This window comes from Alosa pseudoharengus, unplaced genomic scaffold, assembly GCF_046254945.1.
Source record: "Alosa pseudoharengus isolate Yale_2024_CS ecotype anadromous, Long Island Sound unplaced genomic scaffold, YU_APseudo_1.1 YU_APseudo_1.1_scf_62, whole genome shotgun sequence".
Taxonomy (NCBI): domain Eukaryota; kingdom Metazoa; phylum Chordata; class Actinopteri; order Clupeiformes; family Clupeidae; genus Alosa; species Alosa pseudoharengus.
The window spans coordinates 56,137-65,759 of NW_027468851.1; positions in this window are offsets into that span (position 1 = coordinate 56,137).

Genomic DNA, 9,623 nt, shown 5'->3' on the forward strand with positions numbered 1-9,623 from the left:
CATGAACTAGGGCAAAAAAGTGTAAAAAAATTGGTTTGATTTGTTTTAGTTACTTGCAGTTTTTCTTAGTTTTCACATCAGGTCCGGGGTCAGGACAAAAGACAGAATTTTGACAAATTTCAAAATATGTCAGATATTGTCCAAATAATTTTTTATTTCACGTCTAGACATGTGAAATGCATGAACTAGTGCAAAAAAGTGTAACAAAATTGGTTTGATTTTTTTTAGTACTTTTCAGTTTTTCTTAGTTTTCACATAAGGTCCGGGGTCAGGACAAAAGACAGATTTTTGACAAATTTCAAAATATGTCAGATATTGTCCAAATTATTTTTTATTTCACGTCTAGACATGTGAAATGCATGAACTAGTGCAAAAAAGTGTAACAAAATTGATTTGATTTTTTTTTAGTACTTTTCAGTTTTTCTTAGTTTTCACATAAGGTCCGGGGTCAGGACAAAAGACAGATTTTTGACAAATTTCAAAATCTATCAGATATTGTCTAAATTATTTTTTATTTCACGTCTAGACATGTGAAATGCATGAACTAGTGCAAAAAAGTGTAACAAAATTGATTTGATTTTTTTTTAGTACTTTTCAGTTTTTCTTAGTTTTCACATAAGGTCCGGGGTCAGGACAAAAGACAGATTTTTGACAAATTTCAAAATCTGTCAGATATTGTCCAAATCATTTTTTATTTCATTTCTAGACATGTGAAATGCATGAACTAGGGCAAAAAAAGTGAAAAAAAAATGGTCTGAATTTTTTTAGTACTTTTCAGTTTTTCTTAGTTTTCACGTAAGGTCCGGGGTCAGGACAAAAGACAGATTTTTGACAAATTTCAAAATCTGTCAGATATTGTCCAAATGATTTTTTATTTCACTTCTAGACATGTGAAATGCATGAACTAGGGCAAAAAAGTGTAAAAATATTGGTTTGATTTTTTTTAGTACCTTTCAGTTTTTCTTAGTTTTCACATAAGGTCCAAGGTCAGGACAAAAGACAGATTTTTGACAAATTTCAAAATCTGTCAGATATTTTCCAAATCATTTTTTATTTCATTTCTAGACATGTGAAATGCATGAACTAGGGCAAAAAAAGTGAATAAAAATTGGTCTGATTTTTTTTAGTACTTTTCAGTTTTTCTTAGTTTTCACATAAGGTCCGGGGTCAGGACAAAAGACAGATTTCTGACAAATTTCAAAATCTGTCAGATATTGTCCAAATCATTTTTTATTTAATTTCTAGACATGTGAAATGCATGAACTAGGGCAAGAAAGTGTGAAAAAATTGGTTTGATTTTTTTTTAGTACCTTGCAGTTTTTCTTAGTTTTCACATAAGGTCCGGGGTCAGGATAAAAGACAGATTTTTGACAAATTTCAAAATATGTCAGATATTGTCCAAATCATTTTTTATTTCACTTCTAGACATGTGAAATGCATGAACTAGGGCAAAAAAGTGTAAAAAAATTGGTTTGATTTGTTTTAGTTACTTGCAGTTTTTCTTAGTTTTCACATCAGGTCCGGGGTCAGGACAAAAGACAGAATTTTGACAAATTTCAAAATATGTCAGATATTGTCCAAATAATTTTTTATTTCACGTCTAGACATGTGAAATGCATGAACTAGTGCAAAAAAGTGTAACAAAATTGGTTTGATTTTTTTTAGTACTTTTCAGTTTTTCTTAGTTTTCACATAAGGTCCGGGGTCAGGACAAAAGACAGATTTTTGACAAATTTCAAAATATGTCAGATATTGTCCAAATGATTTTTTATTTCACTTCTAGACATGTGAAATGCATGAACTAGGGCAAAAAAGTGTAAAAATATTGGTTTGATTTTTTTTAGTACCTTTCAGTTTTTCTTAGTTTTCACATAAGGTCCAAGGTCAGGACAAAAGACAGATTTTTGACAAATTTCAAAATCTGTCAGATATTTTCCAAATCATTTTTTATTTCATTTCTAGACATGTGAAATGCATGAACTAGGGCAAAAAAAGTGAATAAAAATTGGTCTGATTTTTTTTAGTACTTTTCAGTTTTTCTTAGTTTTCACATAAGGTCCGGGGTCAGGACAAAAGACAGATTTCTGACAAATTTCAAAATCTGTCAGATATTGTCCAAATCATTTTTTATTTAATTTCTAGACATGTGAAATGCATGAACTAGGGCAAGAAAGTGTGAAAAAATTGGTTTGATTTTTTTTTAGTACCTTGCAGTTTTTCTTAGTTTTCACATAAGGTCCGGGGTCAGGATAAAAGACAGATTTTTGACAAATTTCAAAATATGTCAGATATTGTCCAAATCATTTTTTATTTCACTTCTAGACATGTGAAATGCATGAACTAGGGCAAAAAAGTGTAAAAAAATTGGTTTGATTTGTTTTAGTTACTTGCAGTTTTTCTTAGTTTTCACATCAGGTCCGGGGTCAGGACAAAAGACAGAATTTTGACAAATTTCAAAATATGTCAGATATTGTCCAAATCATTTTTTATTTCACTAATAGACATGTGAAATGCATGAACTAGGGCAAAAAAGTGTAAAAAAATTGGTTTGATTTTTTTTAGTACCTTTCAGTTTTTTTTAGTTTTCACATAAGGTCCGGGGTCAGGACAAAAGACAGATTTTTGACAAATTTCAAAATATGTCAGATATTGTCCAAATTATTTTTTATTTCACGTCTAGACATGTGAAATGCATGAACTAGTGCAAAAAAGTGTAACAAAATTGATTTGATTTTTTTTTTAGTACTTTTCAGTTTTTCTTAGTTTTCACATAAGGTCCGGGGTCAGGACAAAAGACAGATTTTTGACAAATTTCAAAATCTGTCAGATATTGTCCAAATGATTTTTTATTTCACTTCTAGACATGTGAAATGCATGAACTAGGGCAAAAAAGTGTAAAAATATTGGTTTGATTTTTTTTAGTACCTTTCAGTTTTTCTTAGTTTTCACATAAGGTCCAAGGTCAGGACAAAAGACAGATTTTTGACAAATTTCAAAATCTGTCAGATATTGTCCAAATCATTTTTTATTTCATTTCTAGACATGTGAAATGCATGAACTAGGGCAAAAAAAGTGAATAAAAATTGGTCTGATTTTTTTTAGTACTTTTCAGTTTTTCTTAGTTTTCACATAAGGTCCGGGGTCAGGACAAAAGACAGATTTCTGACAAATTTCAAAATCTGTCAGATATTGTCCAAATCATTTTTTATTTAATTTCTAGACATGTGAAATGCATGAACTAGGGCAAGAAAGTGTGAAAAAATTGGTTTGATTTTTTTTTAGTACCTTGCAGTTTTTCTTAGTTTTCACATAAGGTCCGGGGTCAGGATAAAAGACAGATTTTTGACAAATTTCAAAATATGTCAGATATTGTCCAAATCATTTTTTATTTCACTTCTAGACATGTGAAATGCATGAACTAGGGCAAAAAAGTGTAAAAAAATTGGTTTGATTTGTTTTAGTTACTTGCAGTTTTTCTTAGTTTTCACATCAGGTCCGGGGTCAGGACAAAAGACAGAATTTTGACAAATTTCAAAATATGTCAGATATTGTCCAAATCATTTTTTATTTCACTAATAGACATGTGAAATGCATGAACTAGGGCAAAAAAGTGTAAAAAAATTGGTTTGATTTTTTTTAGTACCTTTCAGTTTTTTTTAGTTTTCACATAAGGTCCGGGGTCAGGACAAAAGACAGATTTTTGACAAATTTCAAAATATGTCAGATATTGTCCAAATAATTTTTTATTTCACGTCTAGACATGTGAAATGCATGAACTAGTGCAAAAAAGTGTAACAAAATTGGTTTGATTTTTTTTAGTACTTTTCAGTTTTTCTTAGTTTTCACATAAGGTCCGGGGTCAGGACAAAAGACAGATTTTTGACAAATTTCAAAATATGTCAGATATTGTCCAAATTATTTTTTATTTCACGTCTAGACATGTGAAATGCATGAACTAGTGCAAAAAAGTGTAACAAAATTGATTTGATTTTTTTTTTAGTACTTTTCAGTTTTTCTTAGTTTTCACATAAGGTCCGGGGTCAGGACAAAAGACAGATTTTTGACAAATTTCAAAATCTATCAGATATTGTCTAAATTATTTTTTATTTCACGTCTAGACATGTGAAATGCATGAACTAGTGCAAAAAAGTGTAACAAAATTGATTTGATTTTTTTTAGTACTTTTCAGTTTTTCTTAGTTTTCACATAAGGTCCGGGGTCAGGACAAAAGACAGATTTTTGACAAATATCAAAATCTGTCAGATATTGTCCAAATTATTTTTTATTTCACTTCTAGACATGTGAAATGCATGAACTAGGGCAAAAAAAGTGAAAAAAAATTGGTCTGATTTTTTTTAGTACTTTTCAGTTTTTCTTAGTTTTCACATAAGGTCCGGGGTCAGGACAAAAGACAGATTTTTGACAAATTTCAAAATCTGTCAGATATTGTCCAAATCATTTTTTATTTCATTTCTAGACATGTGAAATGCATGAACTAGGGCAAAAAAAGTGAAAAAAAAATGGTCTGAATTTTTTTAGTACTTTTCAGTTTTTCTTAGTTTTCACGTAAGGTCCGGGGTCAGGACAAAAGACAGATTTTTGACAAATTTCAAAATCTGTCAGATATTGTCCAAATGATTTTTTATTTCACTTCTAGACATGTGAAATGCATGAACTAGGGCAAAAAAGTGTAAAAATATTGGTTTGATTTTTTTTAGTACCTTTCAGTTTTTCTTAGTTTTCACATAAGGTCCAAGGTCAGGACAAAAGACAGATTTTTGACAAATTTCAAAATCTGTCAGATATTGTCCAAATCATTTTTTATTTCATTTCTAGACATGTGAAATGCATGAACTAGGGCAAAAAAAGTGAATAAAAATTGGTCTGATTTTTTTTAGTACTTTTCAGTTTTTCTTAGTTTTCACATAAGGTCCGGGGTCAGGACAAAAGACAGATTTCTGACAAATTTCAAAATCTGTCAGATATTGTCCAAATCATTTTTTATTTAATTTCTAGACATGTGAAATGCATGAACTAGGGCAAGAAAGTGTGAAAAAATTGGTTTGATTTTTTTTAGTACCTTGCAGTTTTTCTTAGTTTTCACATAAGGTCCGGGGTCAGGATAAAAGACAGATTTTTGACAAATTTCAAAATATGTCAGATATTGTCCAAATCATTTTTTATTTCACTTCTAGACATGTGAAATGCATGAACTAGGGCAAAAAAGTGTAAAAAAATTGGTTTGATTTGTTTTAGTTACTTGCAGTTTTTCTTAGTTTTCACATCAGGTCCGGGGTCAGGACAAAAGACAGAATTTTGACAAATTTCAAAATATGTCAGATATTGTCCAAATCATTTTTTATTTCACTAATAGACATGTGAAATGCATGAACTAGGGCAAAAAAGTGTAAAAAAATTGGTTTGATTTTTTTTAGTACCTTTCAGTTTTTTTTAGTTTTCACATAAGGTCCGGGGTCAGGACAAAAGACAGATTTTTGACAAATTTCAAAATATGTCAGATATTGTCCAAATAATTTTTTATTTCACGTCTAGACATGTGAAATGCATGAACTAGTGCAAAAAAGTGTAACAAAATTGGTTTGATTTTTTTTAGTACTTTTCAGTTTTTCTTAGTTTTCACATAAGGTCCGGGGTCAGGACAAAAGACAGATTTTTGACAAATTTCAAAATATGTCAGATATTGTCCAAATTATTTTTTATTTCACGTCTAGACATGTGAAATGCATGAACTAGTGCAAAAAAGTGTAACAAAATTGATTTGATTTTTTTTTTAGTACTTTTCAGTTTTTCTTAGTTTTCACATAAGGTCCGGGGTCAGGACAAAAGACAGATTTTTGACAAATTTCAAAATCTATCAGATATTGTCTAAATTATTTTTTATTTCACGTCTAGACATGTGAAATGCATGAACTAGTGCAAAAAAGTGTAACAAAATTTATTTGATTTTTTTTTAGTACTTTTCAGTTTTTCTTAGTTTTCACATAAGGTCCGGGGTCAGGACAAAAGACAGATTTTTGACAAATATCAAAATCTGTCAGATATTGTCCAAATTATTTTTTATTTCACTTCTAGACATGTGAAATGCATGAACTAGGGCAAAAAAAGTGAAAAAAAATTGGTCTGATTTTTTTTAGTACTTTTCAGTTTTTCTTAGTTTTCACATAAGGTCCGGGGTCAGGACAAAAGACAGATTTTTGACAAATATCAAAATCTGTCAGATATTGTCCAAATTATTTTTTATTTCACTTCTAGACATGTGAAATGCATGAACTAGGGCAAAAAAAGTGAAAAAAAATTGGTCTGATTTTTTTTAGTACTTTTCAGTTTTTCTTAGTTTTCACATAAGGTCCGGGGTCAGGACAAAAGACAGATTTTTGACAAATTTCAAAATCTGTCAGATATTGTCCAAATCATTTTTTATTTCATTTCTAGACATGTGAAATGCATGAACTAGGGCAAAAAAAGTGAAAAAAAAATGGTCTGAATTTTTTTAGTACTTTTCAGTTTTTCTTAGTTTTCACGTAAGGTCCGGGGTCAGGACAAAAGACAGATTTTTGACAAATTTCAAAATCTGTCAGATATTGTCCAAATGATTTTTTATTTCACTTCTAGACATGTGAAATGCATGAACTAGGGCAAAAAAGTGTAAAAATATTGGTTTGATTTTTTTTAGTACCTTTCAGTTTTTCTTAGTTTTCACATAAGGTCCAAGGTCAGGACAAAAGACAGATTTTTGACAAATTTCAAAATCTGTCAGATATTTTCCAAATCATTTTTTATTTCATTTCTAGACATGTGAAATGCATGAACTAGGGCAAAAAAAGTGAATAAAAATTGGTCTGATTTTTTTTAGTACTTTTCAGTTTTTCTTAGTTTTCACATAAGGTCCGGGGTCAGGACAAAAGACAGATTTCTGACAAATTTCAAAATCTGTCAGATATTGTCCAAATCATTTTTTATTTAATTTCTAGACATGTGAAATGCATGAACTAGGGCAAGAAAGTGTGAAAAAATTGGTTTGATTTTTTTTTAGTACCTTGCAGTTTTTCTTAGTTTTCACATAAGGTCCGGGGTCAGGATAAAAGACAGATTTTTGACAAATTTCAAAATATGTCAGATATTGTCCAAATCATTTTTTATTTCACTTCTAGACATGTGAAATGCATGAACTAGGGCAAAAAAGTGTAAAAAAATTGGTTTGATTTGTTTTAGTTACTTGCAGTTTTTCTTAGTTTTCACATCAGGTCCGGGGTCAGGACAAAAGACAGAATTTTGACAAATTTCAAAATATGTCAGATATTGTCCAAATAATTTTTTATTTCACGTCTAGACATGTGAAATGCATGAACTAGTGCAAAAAAGTGTAACAAAATTGGTTTGATTTTTTTTAGTACTTTTCAGTTTTTCTTAGTTTTCACATAAGGTCCGGGGTCAGGACAAAAGACAGATTTTTGACAAATTTCAAAATATGTCAGATATTGTCCAAATTATTTTTTATTTCACGTCTAGACATGTGAAATGCATGAACTAGTGCAAAAAAGTGTAACAAAATTGATTTGATTTTTTTTTTAGTACTTTTCAGTTTTTCTTAGTTTTCACATAAGGTCCGGGGTCAGGACAAAAGACAGATTTTTGACAAATTTCAAAATCTATCAGATATTGTCTAAATTATTTTTTATTTCACGTCTAGACATGTGAAATGCATGAACTAGTGCAAAAAAGTGTAACAAAATTGATTTGATTTTTTTTTAGTACTTTTCAGTTTTTCTTAGTTTTCACATAAGGTCCGGGGTCAGGACAAAAGACAGATTTTTGACAAATATCAAAATCTGTCAGATATTGTCCAAATTATTTTTTATTTCACTTCTAGACATGTGAAATGCATGAACTAGGGCAAAAAAAGTGAAAAAAAATTGGTCTGATTTTTTTTAGTACTTTTCAGTTTTTCTTAGTTTTCACATAAGGTCCGGGGTCAGGACAAAAGACAGATTTTTGACAAATATCAAAATCTGTCAGATATTGTCCAAATTATTTTTTATTTCACTTCTAGACATGTGAAATGCATGAACTAGGGCAAAAAAAGTGAAAAAAAATTGGTCTGATTTTTTTTAGTACTTTTCAGTTTTTCTTAGTTTTCACATAAGGTCCGGGGTCAGGACAAAAGACAGATTTTTGACAAATTTCAAAATCTGTCAGATATTGTCCAAATCATTTTTTATTTCATTTCTAGACATGTGAAATGCATGAACTAGGGCAAAAAAAGTGAAAAAAAAATGGTCTGAATTTTTTTAGTACTTTTCAGTTTTTCTTAGTTTTCACGTAAGGTCCGGGGTCAGGACAAAAGACAGATTTTTGACAAATTTCAAAATCTGTCAGATATTGTCCAAATGATTTTTTATTTCACTTCTAGACATGTGAAATGCATGAACTAGGGCAAAAAAAGTGAATAAAAATTGGTCTGATTTTTTTTAGTACTTTTCAGTTTTTCTTAGTTTTCACATAAGGTCCGGGGTCAGGACAAAAGACAGATTTCTGACAAATTTCAAAATCTGTCAGATATTGTCCAAATCATTTTTTATTTAATTTCTAGACATGTGAAATGCATGAACTAGGGCAAGAAAGTGTGAAAAAATTGGTTTGATTTTTTTTTAGTACCTTGCAGTTTTTCTTAGTTTTCACATAAGGTCCGGGGTCAGGATAAAAGACAGATTTTTGACAAATTTCAAAATATGTCAGATATTGTCCAAATCATTTTTTATTTCACTTCTAGACATGTGAAATGCATGAACTAGGGCAAAAAAGTGTAAAAAAATTGGTTTGATTTGTTTTAGTTACTTGCAGTTTTTCTTAGTTTTCACATCAGGTCCGGGGTCAGGACAAAAGACAGAATTTTGACAAATTTCAAAATATGTCAGATATTGTCCAAATATTTTTTTATTTCACGTCTAGACATGTGAAATGCATGAACTAGTGCAAAAAAGTGTAACAAAATTGGTTTGATTTTTTTTAGTACTTTTCAGTTTTTCTTAGTTTTCACATAAGGTCCGGGGTCAGGACAAAAGACAGATTTTTGACAAATTTCAAAATATGTCAGATATTGTCCAAATTATTTTTTATTTCACGTCTAGACATGTGAAATGCATGAACTAGTGCAAAAAAGTGTAACAAAATTGATTTGATTTTTTTTTTAGTACTTTTCAGTTTTTCTTAGTTTTCACATAAGGTCCGGGGTAAGGACAAAAGACAGATTTTTGACAAATTTCAAAATCTATCAGATATTGTCTAAATTATTTTTTATTTCACGTCTAGACATGTGAAATGCATGAACTAGTGCAAAAAAGTGTAACAAAATTGATTTGATTTTTTTTTTAGTACTTTTCAGTTTTTCTTAGTTTTCACATAAGGTCCGGGGTAAGGACAAAAGACAGATTTTTGACAAATTTCAAAATCTATCAGATATTGTCTAAATTATTTTTTATTTCACGTCTAGACATGTGAAATGCATGAACTAGTGCAAAAAAGTGTAACAAAATTGATTTGATTTTTTTTTAGTACTTTTCAGTTTTTCTTAGTTTTCACATAAGGTCCGGGGTCAGGACAAA